The sequence below is a fragment of the Biomphalaria glabrata genome, chromosome 13 (genome assembly GCF_947242115.1).
Source record: "Biomphalaria glabrata chromosome 13, xgBioGlab47.1, whole genome shotgun sequence".
Lineage (NCBI taxonomy): Eukaryota > Metazoa > Mollusca > Gastropoda > Planorbidae > Biomphalaria > Biomphalaria glabrata.
Genome location: NC_074723.1, coordinates 21,915,199 through 21,936,298, shown reverse-complemented (window position 1 = coordinate 21,936,298; position 21,100 = coordinate 21,915,199). Strand labels below are relative to the sequence as shown.

Sequence of the window (21,100 nt, the reverse complement as noted above, 5' to 3'; positions counted from 1 at the left end):
GCTTTGAAGTGTCTGAATTTTGTTTACAGCCTCAACATGGAACGTACAATCTGGAAATTTTCATGTACGCGACGCTTTGCATCACCTACTGCCCATCATCACCTCCATCCCTCAAACAAATGTATTTATTAGATAATGCTATCCATCCCAGTGGCGCTACAGCCCATTGGGGGGGGGGGGGTTCTCTTCTGCCTCAACACATTCCTTCATTCAGATGTCTCTTGAGCCTTTCGTCTCCACGCCCTAACCCTAAGCTGCTCTAGATCTGCCTCCACATCATCTATTCATCTCATTCGGGGTCTGCCTGTGGGTCGCCTGCCTTTGGGTCGTCTGCCTGTGGGTCGCCTGCCTTTTGGTGATTGTTGCCGATATACAACTTTCGCTCCTCTGAGGACCTTTCTTTTATTGCAACTTAAAGACATCGGTCAGAGAGACTATTAAATGAGGGATAGAGCTAACTTTTGTAAAGCCTCTACCTTCCTTTTGCTTTGGTCTAATACTAAGAGGTTATATACATCTAAATATGACTTAGTACATCGAGTATTGTTTTTTGGCCACTGCTTTAGGTTTTAGGAGACATTTTTAACATCCCTCCTACCAAGAGATATTCTACTTCTGTCTTAGTCTCTCCCAGACAGGTATTCTACTTCTCAGTCTCTCCCAGACAGGTATTCTACTTCTATATAGTCATTCCCGATAAGTAATCTGCTTCTGTCCTAGTCTCTCCTAAAAGGTATTCTACTTCTATACTAGCGTTAATTTGTACACATGGTTGTCACTCCTCCACCTCCTGTCACTGTTGGTCTGAAAAAAAAAAGTCATTGAAATGAGATTGTACCTAGGCGTGTTACTATTAGACCAGTGTTGGGGAATTACACATTCTTTAATCGGAACGTGAGAATGTCTAAAAATAGACTTCCCGGCACGCGTGGGATTCGTTAACCATTGGACGAGTCAACGTTTGTAGGAGCGCCACACGTGAAAAACGAAATCTGATTAATTCCCTTTTGTAACTTTCCTAGGATTCTCTCCCTTGAGAGCTGGACCGTCATTTTCAAATGTATTTTCCTAAGAGTTAGTGAGTTTTTATTTAGATCTAGATCAAAGATCTTTTTGTGTGTGTGACTTGATTGTGAATTAGAAATGTGAAATTCTGAATTAGAAATGTGATTTGTTTCGAGGAATTATCTTTTTACACTTTTTTTTTTTTGGATTACTCACGGTATAGTAGTGATTATTGTAGTGCTTTTTGTTTAAAAGTGCATACTTTTTAATGAGATTGTTGTCAGGAGTATACCTAGGTTCAATTGATAGTTACTTTACGGATGTTTCTGATTTTTTCATGTACAGTCTCATGCTTTTTGTCCGTCCATCAATGACTCACTGTGTGAGAGTGCGTGCAAGGATGCATATAAGTTGTCTAGTGATAGGCACCTCCGTGCTGTGTCTTGTGTGGAGATGTATAAGGTAAACACTGAATCCAATCAAAAAGTCAAAAGGCCAACAATGCAGAAACTACTTGACACTAATGAATGATGTAGAGTAATTCTTTCGTTACACTTCAAAACCCAGTCTTATTTTTGTATTGTCGCGTCATTGTCACTAAGTCAAAACTTTTATTACACTTTTGATGAAACAAAAAACTTTAACACGCCAAATTCCTAATCGTGCCCTAACACTCTCGAAATATTTCAGGATACGTAGATAGATAATGAATCAATAACATCCTTTGGCTCGGATGTATAGATACTTTGTCAATGTATTTATCAAAATTACTTGTGTATATCTGATCTTTCATTCTTATCTATCATGCTCAGCAGGCTATGGTACAACACGCTCAGGGCACTGTGGTCTAATCTCTTTATATGGCACGTGAGTAGATGGCGCTTCTGGTGGAAGGCTTCCGTGCTGCATGTAGGCCCTCATCAAACACAATTCAGGCCCCTTTGACTGGTGGTCATGCATATAAGCCCTCATCAAACACAATTCAGGCCCATTTGACAGGTAGTCATGCATGTAAGCCCTCATCAAACACAATTCAGGCCCCTTTGACAGGTAGTCATGCATGTAAGCCCTCATCAAACACAATTCAGGCCCCTTTGACAGGTGGTCATGCGGCTTATACCACTTAGCCACACTAAAAGGAAAATCCCAGACTTCATAACTTCATAACTTCATGTGGATGTGGCTGGATTCGGTTTCACTTTCCCTAATGAAGTGTTCTGTCGTATGTGCAAGTTATTTCTGAATAAAATCTGCTACGTCCCCTCGTTTCACAGCGGCGGGAAGGGACTGAACTCAGGACACTAGTCCTTAGGCTTGACATACGTCCAGATGAATCTGTTTTTAGTTATAACACAGAACAGAAATGCCTGAATCTCCTTTCGCGGTTAGTAGATTAACTAACAATTTTAATTGTCATTGTCATAGAGTCATATATTTTTGTACAATTCATCCCCACTAGCTTGCATTTATTTGAGTCAATGGTGGAAACTGGGTGGATGGCTATTTCAGAAACGATGTAAAGATTTTCCTGGAAAAAAAAAAAAACTACCTAATTGGCCACAGTGAAAACTCTGTTGTTGTTGTTTTTTTTTAATCTTTTTCAAAATATAATCATCTTAAAATGTAATTTGTCTTGCGTCTTTTTTTTTTTTTTACACGGCTTCTGCGGGTATTCCCGCACTCGACTCAAATGTTGTTGTTGGGTTGAATAAATAAATAGACATACAAAAACATTTGGAAAAGGTCTCCACATAATTAATATATTTCTTGGTTGATGCCAAACCTCCATCCGGTTTCCTCTTGTATGGCACCATACATTTGTGTATCAGGATTTTTTCCCCAAGTATTTAGTTGATTTTCTGTAGCTTTATCAGCGTCCAAGTTTCGCTTACATATATGACTACAGGTCTGATGATGGTTTTGTAAATGGTTTTCTTTGTTTTCTTAGATATAAGTTTGGTTTTAAGTATGTGTTGTGTGTGTTCTAGAAGGCTCTGTTGTCTGCCCCTAGTCGTTCCTTTACTTCTGTAAAGTTTCAATTCATGCTCACTATTTACTTACTGCTGGAGATGTAACTAGGAATCATTCCACTCTTTTGAAATATTGATGAGAAGAAGATTAAAGCTGAAAATATTACAAATTGTATTATATATTATTTACAGTGCATGCATACCAAGCGTAGTTCTAGTGTTATGAGGCGGCCTAGGGTGACCAGATTTCAGTTAGGTACATCTGAACTACAATAATGTTTTTTAAAAATGCTTTTTAATATAGTACTCTTACAGTATCATTTTTAAATCTTCAGATTTGTGGGGTTTGTTCTGGAATGTATAATTTGTCAAGGGAATATAAATACACAAGAAATCAACTAGAGCAGCGGTTCTCAAACTTGGCCTGGAGGGTAGCATTTGAATTCAAGCTCATTGTCGCGAATCGAATCACGCGAGTCTGGTGGAACCGAATCACGTGAGTCTGGTGGAACCGAATCACGCGAGTCTGGTGGAACCGAATCACGCGAGTCTGGTGGAACCGAATCACGCGAGTCTGGTGGAACCGAATCACGCGAGTCTGGTGGAACTGAATCACGCGAGTCTGGTGGAACCGAATCACGCGAGTCTGGTGGAACCGAATCACGCGAGTCTGGTGGAGCCGAATCACGCGAGTCTGGTGGAACCGAATCTCTGCAGCTTCATTTTGAACTTGGGATAGAAGTTTGGAGCAGACGAGTGCATTACGTCACGGGTCGAACATGTCCCGCCAGCCGTAGTGCGAGCACCCTTGGAACTAAGAAACGAAATAACAGAAGGCTAATCTTTAATTCATAATTTTCTATATTTTTTTAAAATGAAAAGTTGAAGTATATCTAGATCTATATATTTTGAAATCGTAGGAATGAATGAAATTTTTTTTTGATTTATTATATTTATGATAAGTTTTTTGTTCATCACTATTAAATATAACTCAGAGTAGAAGGAAAACATGTGAACAATGTTTGTGTTACGAATGTTTTCTGATAATGAAAAACTCGACAGCCTATCGGCTCATGACTGTAATATTTTTTTGTCCGAATTATTATCCTTTGAGGCATTTAAAAAATGTAGTTTAAAAATAAAACTTTTTCCCAGTTTAAATTTTTTTTCAAAACATAACACTTTTCAGATTATTATCTTAGAAATAAATTCCAATTCTCATTTTTAGAGTCAAGGCTGCGAACCTAAGAGCAGTAAAGAAGGCATAAGCTGTCCATTGTAATGTAGATTTCAAACTTATCTCAGAGCTGACACGCCCACTTCGTACCATTCAAAGGACAACGCCTTTTCTTTCTCTACCTTATTGCCTCCTACGTGTCTAGAGGAAGAGATAGCCAGAGTTCGTGAAATGGGTTTGACATTTTTATAAACCAGCGCATGATGGGATAGCCGCCTGTTGCGTCAGGTTGAACCCATTTCTTTGGCCCGCATGCCGGCTAGTCAATTATTGAAGACCTTTACGCATTGATTGTATTTTTAGTCATTGTGGTAGCTCTCACGCATAGGTGTGGCCTCGAGGGGGTGGTGTGTGAGGTCGAGACATTGTGTAACTTAAAAACTATTTTCTTGAATAGTCTGCTATAGTTGGTAGACAAAACGCTTAGAGATACAACCAAGAGGGTGAATCGCGGGAGGACGTTAATTAAAAATGTTAATTTTAAATCAAGGGGCGCAGTTTTTCTCTAGCTACAACCCTGGGCCGCATGTTCATCTGGTCACATTCTTCTTTAGCTCTTTCTCCAATGAGCTTCTTTTTGTGTTTTTGTTTAGATACACTGTCTATCTCAAGGATTGTAATGTCCATCTCAGAGGCTGTCAGAGCTGTCTTGGTCTGTATCCATTTCAGAGGCTGTCAGAGCCGTCTTGGTCAATGATCATCTCAGAGGCTGTTAGAGCTGTCTTGGTCAATGCGCTTATCACAGATCTTATTCTCCGTCGCAGAACAGTGCTGGTCAATGCGTCTGTCCTTATTCTCCGTCGCAGAACAGTGCTGGTCAATGCGTCTGTCCTTATTCTTAATCATGGCCAACCCCAACGTTCATATTCTACGCATGGCGGCAGTAAAAGAGCAGACATGGTTTGGTCAGAAGATTATAAAATGTGTAGCAATTTTGTTGTTGTTCGTTTAAAGCTGCAAGTTTCATAACTCTAATGGACGTATTCAAACTTTGTGAGACGTACACGAGACTATAAGTACATTAAAGGATAATGTATCCAGTTCTGGCAATTGATATATCTGCAATAAGGGCGTCCCCTTCTTGCTGCCTGTCACGCAGTTTGCCTAACCATAAATCTACTTAAATAAACGAATTAATGTATGTCTATGTGTGTGTGTCTATGTTTGTTTGTGTGTGCGTGTGCGTCGTGCGTGAGTCTTTTATTTGCTATACAGTAATATGTTCTCTACCTACTTTTCTTCACATTTAAACAAATGACGTTTTGTTTACGAAACTGAAATAAGATAATATGACATTATGTTTACTAGTCTAACTCTGTCTCTACTATGACTCTATGTTTACTATTGTAACTCTGTCTTTACTATGACTCTATGTTTACTATTGTAACTCTGTCTCTACTATGACTCTATGTTTACTAGTCTAACTCTGTCTCTACTATGACTCTATGTTTACTAGTCTAACTCTGTCTCTACTATGACTCTATGTTTACTAGTCTAACTCTGTCTCTACTATGACTCTATGTTTACTAGTCTAACTCTGTCTCTACTATGAATCTATGTTTACTATTGTAACTCTGTCTCTACTATGACTCTATGTTTACTAGTGTAACTCTGTCTCTACTATGACTCTATGTTTACTAGTGTAACTGTGTCTCTACTATGACTCTATGTTTACTAGTCTAACTCTGTCTCTACTATGACTCTATGTTTACTAGTCTAACTCTGTCTCTACTATGAATCTATGTTTACTATTGTAACTCTGTCTCTACTATGACTCTATGTTTACTATTGTAACTCTGTCTCTACTATGACTCTATGTTTACTAGTGTAACTGTGTCTCTACTATGACTCTATGTTTACTAGTGTAACTGTGTCTCTACTATGAATCTATGTTTACTATTGTAACTCTGTCTCTACTATGACTCTATGTTTACTATTGTAACTCTGTCTCTACTCTGACTCTATGTTTACTAGTGTAACTATGTCTCTACTATGACTCTATGTTTACTAGTGTAACTCTGTCTCTACTATGACTCTATGTTTACTAGTCTAACTCTGTCTCTACTATGACACTATGTTTACTATTGTAACTCTGTCTTTACTATGACACTATGTTTACTAGTCTAACTCTGTCTCTACTATGACTCTATGTTTACAGTGTCTCTGTCTCTAATTGCTGTATCTGAATTTCAGTTATTTGTCGACAGGTTTTTAATAAATTGCGTAATTTTTTTTTTTCGCTGTTTCTTTGTACTTTTTTAAATTTTATCTGGGGCCATCTAATTCCCTAGGCCCTAGGTATCACAGGGTGGCCCTGGTTGCAAGACCAGTTAATGTCCATCTAACAAGTTTGTAGAAATGTCGTACATGCTCTTTGCCTCTCATTAATATATCAGTGTAATCTCTCTCCGCCCATGGCATTCATTACCAGCCGAGCCAGATAGTTAAAAATGCACGAAGTTTAAATCTTGTGAAAACTTCGCCATCTCGCTAAACACTCACTTCCGGTTCCAGTATTGTCAACAAATATCACTCTGATACTGAAAGTGAGGCATTCAGAAAACGGTGGCTGAAAATGTCAAAGAAATTGTAAAGATTAGTTTTGTTTACGTCGAGAAACAAAGTCTTAAAACGCAATCTGTTGTTTTACGATTCAAGATTAAATACAAATGAACGATCTCGTCTGCTGGAGCAACAGACGGTCATGGCGACCTTTCTGTGTTCACATTAATACGTTGATCTAATGGTCAGTGTGGCGGATAAACAGCAGCTTGCTTGACGAGATGATATCCATCTGTATTGGACCTAAGGAGCCTCGCGATTTCATGTATAGTACTCCTTTTTTCAGCCCAGTTCTTCTGTTTAAATAATCCATCTCAGATTGCCGGAAATCGCTCAACAGAAACTCTCTGCTGCTTGGGCCGAAACCCAACTGGGCTCTCAATTTATAATAAGCACTGAGCCTCAACAATCTATGCTAGAATCTGATCTGAATTATTATTCTGGGTTTAAATTATTCGATTGTTTTAGTTGACTTTCGTGGTTGAGACGAAAAGCCGATTGGTTGCTGCTTAACATTCTTATAGTAATGTATGTACAAACAAAATTCATCTACAATATCCACCCATTGATCTCTCTTGATAACCTTCAAGTTCTATGCACATATCTATGACCTTATTTGTGTCCTTTTCTTTGCTGGTAAAAGTAAGGATTACTTATTCTTGAATATTTCCAAATCAACGGAAGAAATATTTAATATTCAAAGCCTGGTTTGGTTTTTGATTGGTTTTTCTAATACTATTTATGAGCTGATGAAATGTTATTTTAATATTGAAAAACAATGTTGTTACTAAACTATACCGAAAGATTTTTCAGATTTTTATTTGAGCCAGTATCTTATCTACAAACACAGTGACATATCATTATCATATTAAAACAAAGATACATGAACTATGTTACCAAAGTAAATGAAATGTATCATTGATATTGTTTTGTATCTTAAACTATTTTACCATTTTAAAATATTTAAATATTTTGAAATTTACAAAAAAAAAAACGTTTTAAAATTCTTGAAATCTCTTAAAGCTGACATGTTGAACGTTCCGAAACGTTTCCTGCCAGAAAGTTCACAGTTTGTGTTACTTTACATTCCACCCATCTCTCGGACTAAATTTAATTCCGAACAGTCCACGACCTCATATGTCTCCAGTCGTCCAGACACTCTTTCAATTGACTGGCTATTTACTAATGCTTCGTCTTTTTTCTTAATTCTTTTTTTTTTATTGTCCAAACTTTGAACTCTGGTCCCCTGTTCTGAACAATGAAATGGTTTGGTACCGTCTTTGTAGTGGCAAATATTCAAAATTCACACAGAAGTTTATACTGGACTTCTTCGTTTGTAGTTTTAATGTTGAATTGTTCAGATGAGTAGTCCAAGATCTGTAGTTTTAGTGTTGGAGTGTTCAGATGGGTAGTCCTAGATCTGTAGTTTTAATGCTGGAGTATTCAGATGGGTAGTCCTAGGTCTGTAGTTTTAGTGTTGGAGTGTTCAGATGAGTTGTCCAAGGTCTGTAGTTTTAGTGTTGGAGTGTTCAGATGAGTTGTCCAAGGACTGTAGTTTTAGTGTTGGAGTGTTCAGATGAGTAGTCCTAGATCTGTAGTTTTAATTTTGGAGTGTTCAGATGGGTAGTCACAGATCTGTAGTTTTAATGCTGGAGTATTCAGATGGGTAGTCCTAGGTCTGTAGTTTTAGTGTTGGAGTGTTCAGATGAGTAGTCCTAGATCTGAGATGAACCGAGCAGTGTTTTTTTTCTACATGCTGGCAGAGAGATTGGCGTCGGTGTCTTGTTCTGGCATTTTGGTAGAGAGTGCCAGTTTGAAGGACATGGTTGGATTCTCTGGTGGCACTCCCCAAGGGCTATTATCTGATATGTCCGATTCTTAGACGAACTATTTTATGTTGTTGTTGTTTTGAAATTGAATGAGAGCTGGTCCATTTCTGGCTTATTCTTTTCTCTATTATCTTCTTCATTTCTTCCGAGTGGAGAGGAATTTTCAATTGTTGATTCATTTTGCCATCTTCGAACAATATGTCTGCTTTTTTTCCTTTCCATTTAAATGTGATCTATTTCAAAACAGTTTCTTTGTTGTTGTTACTGAGACTTACAAGAGCTGTTCTGGGTTGCTTTATATAAGAAGCATCAGAGTTCTGTTGGACGTTTTTTTTAGAAGTCAGGAAAACAATTTAACTATGCAGCATACTTAGATCTAGTATGGAGTGATTAACACATTGGACTGTACACGTATAATATTTTTCTAAACATTTATTCCCAATTCTATTTGCCAACTTTTATTTTTTAATGCCCATTTTTTTTTGTGTTGGTCATGAAGAGATCTTCATACCCGAACTTGAAATGAACGCGCATTAATCTTCTAATCTTTTGTCCGTTTACATTTGGATTTTGAAGATCCGGTTTTAATTCAGTTCAAAAGACTTTTTAAGCAATAAAACACAGTATAAGAGAAGATTAAAAAATGGCATGGACAAAATAGAACAATTGAATGGGGAACTGATGGAACAATTGAATGGGGAACTGATGGAACAATTGAATGGGGAACTGATGGAACAAACCAAGCAACAACGTAAGAACATGAAACGAGGTTGTTGGAGATTTCCAGATAGAAAAAATTAACAAATTGGCAGCACGCTATTATGCTGTTGCCAACTAAATAATAAACATTTCATTAATGCCCTAGAGATGATTTAATTCTATCGCGCATCTTCCATTGCTGGCCTTTTGAAAACATATTATTATAAAACTATATATTTTATTCCTTATCTGTGTGTGTATAAACCTTCTTTTAGAATTAACTTTATCATTCAACTCTCTTCATTACAAAGTTTGTTGAATGCTAATGAATGTATGTGTTTAGAGCAGGGCATTTCTCTATTTACTTATCTTGAGGTGTGTCATTAGAAGACGTCTAGGTTCTATTTACAATACACAAGGATGCGCTCATCAAGAGAAGGAAAACAAAAACTGGGGAAAGTTCTGCCCCGAGGCTTTCACTTTCTCTGCTCTCATCAGAAACGTCTGTCTATCTTGCACTGATTCTCAGACATGCACTAGCCTTGGGTGTAAAGAAGGAGCCTTAAATGCTAGTGTTCTTTGTGTTTGAATGTCACCAGTCATACATGGTCTAGTCAACGTTGTCAGTAGGAAAGAAAAAGAACATTCATGTGTTGTATTTGTATTCAAAACTTACGTGCATGATGTAATGGACTCACAATGTTGTGGGTTTTTGTTTTTTTCTATGTTCATCATTTCTTGTCTATCTTCGATTTGTCACGAAGCAATCAGACAACATTCACAAGCAATTCGCCACATCTATTTCTGTCAGAATTTGGTTCTGTTTTTTTAAAGGTGTCTCCCATGGCATGTAATATAACTTCCCCCCCCCTCTCTCTCACTCTCTGACATTATTTCATCTAACTTATTCCGATTCCTTCTTCCTATAATTTTGAAATGTTTTCCATCAGTAGGTCTTATTTGATGTCTCACTCACTCAGTTCCTCACCCCTCTCCTCCTTTCTTTTTTTTTGTTTGTTTTTCTCTACATTTTACTACCTTTTTTTTTTCTCTTTCTGTCTTTCTCTCTGCCAAGTTTTTTTTTCTTTCTCTTTGTGCCTCCTTCTTTCCGTCCTACTCTCTCCCTCTTTTGAAAACTTCTCTGTCTATTTATCTCTCCGACTTTCTCCCACTGCTCTTTTCTCTTTCTCTCTCTCTCTCTCCTAATCTCTTTCTCTGTTCTGCTGCCTGTCTATTTTTCTGTCCATATCTCTCTTTCTTTCTCTTTCTTTCTTTCTGTCTATCCCTCTGTTCCGTCTCATTTTGACCATTTCTCACCCCCTTTGTTTTTCTCTCTCTCTCCCACTCTTTCTTTCTCTTTGTACTCTTCTCTATTCCTCTACCTCTGTCGTTGTCTCAATCTGGAAGTTTGTCTTTCTTCTCACCTCTCACTTCTGCTCAAGTCACTAACATTCTACTTCGTCAGTCTGTCCTTCCATGTCATCGGTTTAAATCCTGCCCAGCGTCCAGGCCTGACATCTGAGCAGTCTAGCAGCAGTCGAGCTAACTCAGCATTAGGTCATTTAGAGCAGCCTTCTCTTTCCCTTCTGCTCTCATTCTCTCTCTTTCTCTCGCTCTCTCTTTCTCTCACTCTCTCTCTTTCTCTCGCTTTCTCTTTCTCTTTCTCCTGATTTCTCTTTCTCTCACTCTCTCTTTCTCTCGCTCTCTCACTCTCTCTTTCTCTCGCTCTCTCTTTCTCTCACTCTCTCTTTCTCTCGCTCTCTCTTTCTTCTGCTCTCTTTCTCCTGATCTCTCTTTCGCGCTCTCTGTTTCTTAAAACTATACTATAGACACTCGCTTTTTATCCTTCCTATAAGTTCTCTCTGTCTTTCTAAACTTTCTCTCTGTCTTTCTATACTTTCTGTCTGTCTTTCGTTTCTCATTTTATTCTCTATCCCAGTCATCAATCCAAGCGGTCAATATCAACCCACGCCATCTGCCTATTCTTTTATTCCCATCTAATCTCTGTTTAACTCTATTTCACTGCTGACGATTATCTTTCTTTCTTCCTTTTTTTTTTTTTTTTTGATTTCCCTTTTTTTTCTTTCTTTGTTATTGTTATGTCATTTGTTCCTATGTATTGATCGTAGGCCCAATCTGTCGCTGTAGCCTTCCAGGCTCTATCAAATGGGGCAAATGAATAGAAAGGGCGCTGAATATTCCGGGAGAGAATGGGGTGGAGAAAGAAATTAAAGAAGGGGAAGATATTAAAGGGGGGAAAGAAAAAACTTCAAATAAATGAGTATCCTTCCACCTTTTACCTCTCACTTCCGTTTTTCCACTCCATCACATCGTCTTAGCTTTTTCTTTCTTAATCTTCAGAATTTTTTTTTTTTCATTCTTCCTTCCTATCGTCTTCCGTCTATCAATACATTCTTAGGGAAAAAGGGCTGTCGCGTGTGGTGCGAATGACTCGTACGCTCACCCTGTCACTCCTTGCTTCTCCCTCACCAGGAGACTATCCACTGTGCATAGAATCCGAGCCGCCCTCCTCCCCCCCCCCCCCGAATCCCATTTCTTCATATTTCTTCCTTTTTTCTTCCAATTTTTCACTCGTTCGCCCCTTTGCTCCTCCTTCTCTCGCGCCCCGTTTACTCCTCCCCTGCTCCCTGTTTCCCCGTGTCACATGCATTCCGAGCCCTCCCCCCACCCCCCACCCCATACCCCTGACACTGTGACGTGAGAGGCATGAATGTGCTCTGTTCTACATGATGGATCTTGAGTTTGGTGTCAACAAATAACTTCATACCACGTGAGCAGACTCACGCGCTGTACTCGTTTTGTTGTTGTTGTGTACTTTCAATATGCCTACTGTTGAGTGTAACAGGAAATCAGATTACCTGTAGGAGACTCGTTGACACAATGGAATAGGAATTATCTTTCGCTGAGGATGAGAAATGGTTCTGTGGTTCTTGTGAATATATTTATTGTGAAAACGTTTTCAAACATGTTTTTAACCACATTTTGTTCAAGTAGGGGAAGTCAGGATTGTATTTTCAACTACAAAGAATTTATTTTTTTTACTTTGATTGTTATCATGAGCCAATAATTATAATATGTATCCACATTCGTAAAGAAAACCAAATTCGCTGTGGTCTCCCTTTAATGATGTCTATTGAGGACCTAGTGTACATGTTTTTGTAACGTCCACCAGCTGACACCTTCTATTTTCATCTTTCCCATGATTGCTGACAATGAGCTATTCCTATCAAAATTATTTCTTTGTTGGCGCGGTGGTGGAGTGGTAAGGCGCTTGGCTTTGAACCGGCGTGTCCCGGGTTAGAATCGTGGTGAAAGCTGGAATTTTCAGTTTGAGTATCTTTAGGGCGCTGCTGAGTCCACCCAGCACTAATGGGTACCTGACATTAGTTGGGGAAAATTAAAGGCATTTGGTTGTTGTACGTTCCACATGACACCTTCGTAAGCCGTAGGTCACAGAAACAGATAACCTTAACATCATCTAGAGATCGCTAGGTGTGAAAGAGGAACTTTACTTCGTGGCATTGATTAGGATTTTAGTGCGTCAATTAGAAATAATAGTCTATGCAGACAATATCGTTTAATTGGATGTTTAGACACTGCGGTTATCTTTAAACAATGTCAAGAATGCTACGATAATTGTTGACAAAGAATTGAACGATGCTACGAGCTACTGGTTCAAGAGATTATACAGTTCCTTATGCAATACTAAATAATGCACATAAACTATTATAAGAATTTTAAAATTTATAGGGATAACAGCGGTATTGTATAGTATACAAAAATAGGTTTGTCGTTATTTCTGAAAATTTTCCTTGTTTTTTTCTTGGTATTTGCAGTTTTGCAATTGACATTTAAATGACTATTTGGACTCATGAAACATGCCGTGCAGTTGAAAACACGTAGCAGCTTGAGTTTCAGTAAGTACATCAGCGACAGTTCAACAGCAGCTAAATCTTGAAAACAAAACAGAGTTAAAGGAATAAAAAGGATATCTATGCGACTAGCATTTCCAAAATAAGCGTGGCTTGTTTTTTAATACCCACGCTCTTCCCACGCACAATCCCCAGACTTTTCAGACATTTGTTGACAAGCGATGGCTATTCGTATGTCTACTATATTCAATGAAGAAAACATTATGCTAAGCCGATAAATACATTCTTTTATAATCTTGGGGATTTTTTTGAAGAAAAAAAAGCTTTATACAGTCGGGAATATACCGCCGTAGTTTATCTTGATTTCCTGATAGAGTAATCTCAAATATTGAACACTATAGACCTTCTTCCTCGACTTTCCTGCCACGTGACACATGAGGTCACTCGAACTAGTAAATATAAATCTTCTTATAAAATGTAAAACATCGTTCCTCAATTACTTTGTCCTTGGTGGAAATCACCGGTAGAGAGTATCGTACACAAAGCATCAGAAATAACCTTTCTGAAGGTTGCAGACAATGATAGGCGTCTAGGCGCTGTGGAAGTACAATACCTCTGTCGATAGATTCTAAGCAGATGTCTTACGTGCAGAAGATATAATTATCAAAAATGTGGAACGCAATGTGCGGAACAAAACATGTTTACGATCGTCAGACATTTTGAGTTTACCTTTTTAGAATACATGTATTAAAAGAAAGTCAATGTTTGTAGTTCTTCTGTTATTTCGCCTTGATACCACACATCTTTAGTTCTTATTACTATATTAATGTGAGATTTATTATAGTTCTTTAATGTTATCTCTTTTATTTCTTTTCCTAAATAAGTATGGCTGATAAGTCCAGTCTTGGCTCACCAGTCTCTGTTGCACCATTGGTTTCGGCTGGCTTAGAAATTTGAGCCATTCAACAAATATTCGGTCATTTGTACTCGCGATAGATTGACAGCGTCCATAGCCCAATGCTGCAATTAGATTCTAACTATAGCTAAATGGAGATCCTCGTATCTACAATCTGATATGTGGAGAAAATATATTTAATTTACTGTAAACAGATTATGTTCAGGGGACAGCTGCTTTATATTCATTTAGCTAAGTTATCTTCATATTTATGGATATCTGAGAATTATCGGGGTTTTTATTTTTTTTCTGACTCATTTCTCATTCCCTGCCCCTCTCTCACTCACTCTCTCTCTCTCACTCACTCACTCTCTCTCTCTCTCTCTCCAATTTCCCTCTTTTTGTTTACAATTCTCCTGCTCCTCGTTTCTTTTCCCTCTCTTTGTCTCCCTTTTACTTCATTTCTTTTTTCTCTCTTTCTTTCTCCTTCTTATTTTCTCTTTCTACTTTTCTCTCTCTCTCTCTGTTTCTCTCCCCTGCTTCTTTCTCTTTACCTTTCTCTTTCAATAACTTTGTCTCTCCACGCTTTTTTTCGTCCTTTTATTATTTCTCTTTTTCTCTTTCATTCTCTACCTATCTCTCTCCCTCTGTCTCTTTTTCTCTTTCATTCCCCCCTGTCTCTCTCCCTCTGTCTCTTTTTCTCTTTCATTCCCCCCTGTCTCTCTCCCTCTGTCTCTTTTTCTCTTTCATTCCCCCCTGTCTCTCTCCCTCTGTCTCTTTTTCTCTTTCATTCTCCACTGTCTCTCTCCCTCTGTCTCTTTTTCTATTCCCATCTCTCTCTCTCCCCAAATCCGTGTCGATATTATCGACAGAGCTCGGCCCTGTTCTATAGAACACAGTGACACAGTGCGCAACATATGTTGGTGTTCATGGTAGGACTATGTACAAACGGTTTGTCTTAGGCTTAGGTAAACAAATGTTACCTTCAAACGGAACGTGTTGGTTTAGCGCGGACTGAGTTTCTTTTTTTTCTTGAAGATGAGTCTGAATGGGATGTTTCTTTACGAATTTCGTACCGTCTTTTGGGAAGGTCTGTAGTTCGGGACACACAAAGTGCATTTCTATATTTAATTTTATATTTTGTTACTGTGAGTGTGTACATTATTTTGAAACGTACATTTCTTATATTAAAAATAAGCCCATGCATTTGCTCATTTTTGCAACTCAATCTTAAATGCGCAGACATACATCGAGGTTTAGGGGCTTCAAGGGTATGGGGGGAGGTCGTGGTGGCAGCGCTTGGCTTGAGGTATTAGAACTAGTTCAAATCCAGTTCATTCGGACGTTCTTGAGTCCTCCCAACGCTAATTGGTACATAAGTTGGGGAAAGTGATGGCCAATAGCATCGTCTCCCGCATGCACCGCGAGATCTGACTGCGGAAGTTTATTTCATTGTACTAGTAGGTGTCTTTTCAAAATGTAAGTTGGTAACCGGTCATAATCTCGACACAGAAGTTGATGTAAAATGTTGTTAGTACTTTTTTTTTCGTTTTCCAATACTTTTACATTACACTTTGAATTACAATGATATCAAATTATATTTTAAATTTCATTTTACATTTCAGTTTACATAACATTTTAGATTACATTTCCATAACTTTTTTTTTACTATATTTCACATAAAATTTATTTTACATTTACATAACATTTTCAATTATATTTTATATTACATTTTACGTAATATTGTACATTACATAATCTTTGTAAAACCCAAACCCATTTTTAATTATGAATACCGCATACTTAAAAAAAACAAAACAACACTCGATAAAAAAAAAGTGATTATATTGCAATGAGCGGTAGTGGTCCAACATCCAAAATGTCTGCCATGAAGTCTGGTCAAGTGATTAGTGACGTACTCGTCTGTTGCTTGTGTGATCGCAGCGTGTGACTAGCTTTGACATTTGTCCGAATCCTTCTGTCCCTGACCTGTTTCATGTTAACACCCATGCATTCGAGGACATCTTAATGGGGGCGAACAAAACTTCCTAAGTGTCATTGTCCACCCATTGAAGCAGCTTTCTCACAACACAGCAATACACCCACGCACTTTAAACCACAGAGACCCACATTTTTCCCGATGTACACACCCACACACTCATACACACTCACACATTCAGACGCTCATACTCACACTCACACATTCACTCATACACACACACACTCACACACAGACTTACACAGAGCTACCAGGTAAGACAATTCATGTGACGATGACACAACTAGAAACTACCGGGCTCGTCACACGGACATTTTTTTTTGGGAAAAGGGGGGGGGGGCAAGTCTCAGAACTTTCTAGTGCAGTTGTGTGGTGTACGGAAACAAACATGGATAATGACTCATGATGGTTTTTTAAAAGCATTTCATTAACCGCAACACAAATAGTAGCGCTAGGGTTAGGAATTAGTGAATGAATATGAGAATGTATCATCAAAGAGAACTTCTAAAAACTAGGCCTCTTAGAAAGAAAACAAAATGCACTAAAAATTAATTTTAAAACCGAATGAATATCAAAATAAGGAAAACATTAAAAACATTTAAAAAACAACAAAAGACAAATATCTCCTTTTTACTTCTTAGAGAGAGATTTTGTTTTCCTCGTCATAACTAATGAATTTTAGATTTGAAATAAAAAATATTCAAAAATTACAAAGTACAGAAATATTTTATAATCTAAATATCTAAAAAAAAAAAAAAAAAGTTATTTAATTCACATTCCAGCACTGTAAAATCAAGGTTCTTATATTTGTAGCAAATTAATTTCATTTTATATTGGCGGAGATAAGGTTGTGGTTGTTGATAGTTGGAAACAGGGTTGGGGTTGTTGATAGTTGGAAATAGGGTTCGGGCTGTTGATAGTTTGCAGTCCATATCCTCTGATATTCATCATAAAAATATTGAAAATGCCTTTTTACCTATCTGAGTGAACTACTTTGGGGGCCGATTCTGAGTTTGTGCTTCCACACAATCTTTGTAACCTTATAGCGCATGTAACGCTGGAGTCATTGGCCGGCCCTATAAGTCTGTTTACTTTTAATATTGTGTACGTTTAGGTCAATAAAAAATGTTTCTTGTCTCTCTTTCACTCACATAGTCTATGCTGTTGTGTTATATGACTGTTACCTTTTACCTGGCTTCGTTGTATTCAACTTACCAATGTTGTTGTTTTAGTGGTGGTGGTTCATTTGAATATCTTCGTCTTCACTGCGACATTTAGTGAAGTGCTCACGTGTGTCTCCTGATAGTTACACACTGTTGCGTGACTAGACAGATGTGTTTCTCTGTGTCGTGATTGGTGATAATGATTGTGTGAGCAGATCGATGTTATCACGTGTGTTGAGACGGCCTTGTAAGTGTTGTGCGTTGATGGATTCCTTTGGAGGGCTGGGATAAAGTTAACACATGTTCGAGCAGCTCGAGGTATTCCTTGTGTTGGATCTTAAAACATTTTTGTTTCTAGATCGATTAGTAGGATACTAGAAGGTACTGATCTTAAAAAATCAGTTTTCAGTCAAACATGGAAAAAAAAGATCTACCATAACTGAGTGTATTAGTGTCTTAGTGTGTGTCTGTGTGTCTATCCCTGCACGTGAGTCTGTATATGTGTGAGAACGTCTTTTTTTGGGGGGCAAAAGTTTTTTTTTCTCTAAGCTAAATTTGTTAATCTTATGGACGAATTTTGTTGTCTATATCAATCATACTGTGCTATTCCGCAGAGGAGGCCTTTAGTGAGTGTCAAACTTAACTCTAACCCAAAATATCATGATAATAGCTTTCACGGTAATTGGTACAGTAAAGTAAAGTTCCCCTTTCAGACCTTGTGATCATATGTCATATGTTTCTGTGTCCCAAGGTTAACGAGGGTGTCATGTGGTCAGCGCAACGACCAACATTAAGTTTTGGAGAACTCAGCTTTTTTTTTTATTCTATATCTTATTGGTTCGTTACATTCGAATATGGGACCCTAACATTTATATAACTTGCTAGGGTTGACGAAAGAATCTTTATGATGGTTCGGGATGACCCCCATAAAGAGCGAGGCTTTGGGTGCCGCCCATTTTGCGCCACCCTTGTATCCTGGCCATCGAGAATCTACTCTCGCGACATGGTTCTCGCAGAAACTTTAAACTTCATCGTTTACGGCATTTTACGCTGATATGACCTTTAACATGTCTATATAGTTTATTATGGAATGGAGTACGTATACATATAGTTGTCTACAGTGTTACCATAACGGGAATGTCTGAAGAACAAAAGAGCTGGAGAGACTCTTGCATATTTGGCAGTAAAAGTATTAAATACATAGCAACTAGACTGTAATAGTGGATTATTATATTTTCGCAATATTAAAATTCCTATTACTTGAATGGATCTGAACAGTTTGATAGATTTATCTCTCAAATCATTAAAGATTCATTTATTATCATCCATTAGTGTCACTCAGTAAATCTTTAAATAGACCGTCCTATGAAGACATGAACCAGCCAGTGACTACATCCAATAAATGAGCAACAAAAAGAAAAGCGTCGCTATTCATTCACGCCAAGTGAAGCATTAAAAACCATTTTGTTTCATTCATTCTTGACATAATCCATGTTCTTTTATTGACATTGAACTTTGCTTATATTTGATCTGTCAAGAAGAATCGATGGTATTTTGTGGACATCTCAAATGGAGATGCTACACTTTAAAAAGAACTGACCCAATTAGAATCAATATGGACTTTAAAAAGATTGGGGAGGGGGGGGCAGTCTGTAATTTACTATAGTTAAATTGATAGAGCATAGTGGCAGAACTGCTTAGCGTTTGATTGCCTAAACTGTCAGGTTCGTGTCCCGTGTAATGTTTGAATTCTGGATTATAAGTTTGGCTTGAAGCCCATCCCCCAAACTTCTCCCCCCCCCCCAAATTAAAAAAAAAACTCGAATTTTATAATAGATATTCTGGACGGAGTAACGGAGTTAAGTCAGAAAGTTGGTCATAAAACGTGTGCATTTTCATTACTGTATACACCTTTAGAAATCTTTTTTTTGTCTCAGTTAATAGAGCCCTTAAATCAGGGGTTCTCAACCTGTGGTTCGCGACCCCTTTGGGGTCGATTGACCATTTGCCAGGGGTCGCCTAAGACCATCGAAAATATGGATTGTTATTGTCTATCCCACAATTCTGTGTTTGTGTATGGGGGAGGGGTCGCGGCAGAGTGGAGGATTGTAAAAAGGGGTCGCTGAGCTAAAAAGTTTGAGAACCGCTGCCTTAAATGATGTATCATAGGTGATGAAGTACAAACTATAAACTTTGAATGGCCATTTACTTATGAGAAACTTTTTTTTTTTTTTTTGGGGGGGGGAGGGGGATAGACTGGAACATCTTTCTTTCCCTGCTACTTACAGGTTAAAGATGCTATAAACTTGTAAGCCATTGTCAAGTTCTCAGACACTGTATTAAGAGAAACTGCGGGAACAATGTAATCAACCATCTAGTAGTGCAGTCTCGATCTATGGTCTATCTTTTAAACCAGTCTAAAACCTCTCAAACATCACCATCTCACCTTTTTTGTTATTCAAAAATTATTACTAAAATCTCAATATTTTTTTCTATTTAAACAAGCAGAAAACTTAAATTAGAAAACATAAAGTAGAACGTGAATTAAATTTAAAATCATTACTATTAGTAAAAGTGATACTATTATGAAATTAATTTTTTGTTTTGAAACTATCCTGATTAAACCCGATAATTCTATTCGATCTTTTTTATTTGGAAAAATTCCTCTATCAGGGAAAACCCCACTGTTGATCTAGAAACAATAAATGGACGAACTGACTCTCTGGCCCAGGGAAATGTTATCTCAAAGCGCACACACATTTTTCTCTCAACAGATAGTTTTATGAAATGGGGAAAACCTTTTCTTTTGCTCATTAGTCTGCTGGTAATGGAACTATCTGCTATCTTAACAAGTCTTTGGACTCAGCATGACGAAACATCTTCTATCGATACATTTCGTTGTCGTAATGAAATCTGGTCCCTAGTTCGAACACTAACAGCAGTCTTCACCCGCCGTCCTGCAGTCGTTTGGGCTTGGTCGTAATCATTCTGATTTCTGAAGCGTCTGAAAAAATAATGGCTGCCTGGTCATGTAATATGCGCTGAGCTGCCGTTCATTGGTTTCGATGGGCCCGGGTTCGAACCCCTCCCTGGGCCATCCCCTGCCTTCCTCAGGTAGGCTTGTGCTAGAATGTAATAATCTTCAAATCTAAAGAAACATCAGACAAAATGTGAAGCAAATTAAATATTAGTTTTTGACGGAGAAATTGTATTCCTACATTCTAGTTCCCCTTTCAAACGTTGTGGTGTATAGGGCAGATAATGTAAAGGTCATCTGACTCGGTGGCCTACGGTTAACGAGGGTGTCATGTGGCCAGCACAACGACAAAACCGCCTTTACTTTCCCCCCAACTAATGTCAGGTGGACTCAGAGGCGCCCGAAAGATCCCGAAATAAAAAATCAGTCTTCACCAGGATTCGAAACCCGGACCCCGATTTGGAAGCAAAGCGCTTTACCACTCAGCCACCGCGCAATCCATTTCCTATATTCTATGTGTCAGTTACTTGTTTCCAGAACCGTCGCTTGTATTATTGTTCACGCAACTCTAAGATTGATACCCAGTACCTCTTGTTTTGGTACTGATTAGGGTCACTTTGACAAGCCAAATGTCTCTGGGCCAGAAGGCTCCAAAATGTTGGTTTAAAAATAGCTGCTGACTAAAGTGAGCTTGATGGGAAGTCGTCAGGACGGGTTTGGGTTTTATGTCTAGCGTTTAAAGGTTCGCCGAGCACACGTTCCGGGGATAATGAAGTACTTTTTGTAGGCGAGCACTAAATCGAGACACAATCAGTAAATTAGGTTTGTCCCGCGCTTGGCCTGTCTTGGACTGGCAATTATACGAAATGGA

The 21,100-nt window shown here is 38.2% G+C and overlaps 1 protein-coding gene across 14 annotated transcripts in view; it reads left to right on the top strand.

The window, feature by feature from the left end:
• LOC106057400 (rap1 GTPase-activating protein 1-like) overlaps positions 1-21,100 on the top strand; it is a 508,422-nt gene that overhangs the window by 395,687 nt on the left and 91,635 nt on the right. The window contains exon 1 of one of the 14 annotated variants that reach the window (XM_056007691.1): positions 17,270-17,570. The exons of the other annotated variants lie outside the window; for them this stretch is intronic. The gene's annotated coding sequence lies outside the window, so the exon portion shown is untranslated. Of the gene's footprint in view, positions 1-17,269; positions 17,571-21,100 lie in introns of those variants that run through there. 14 annotated transcript variants of the gene reach the window in all.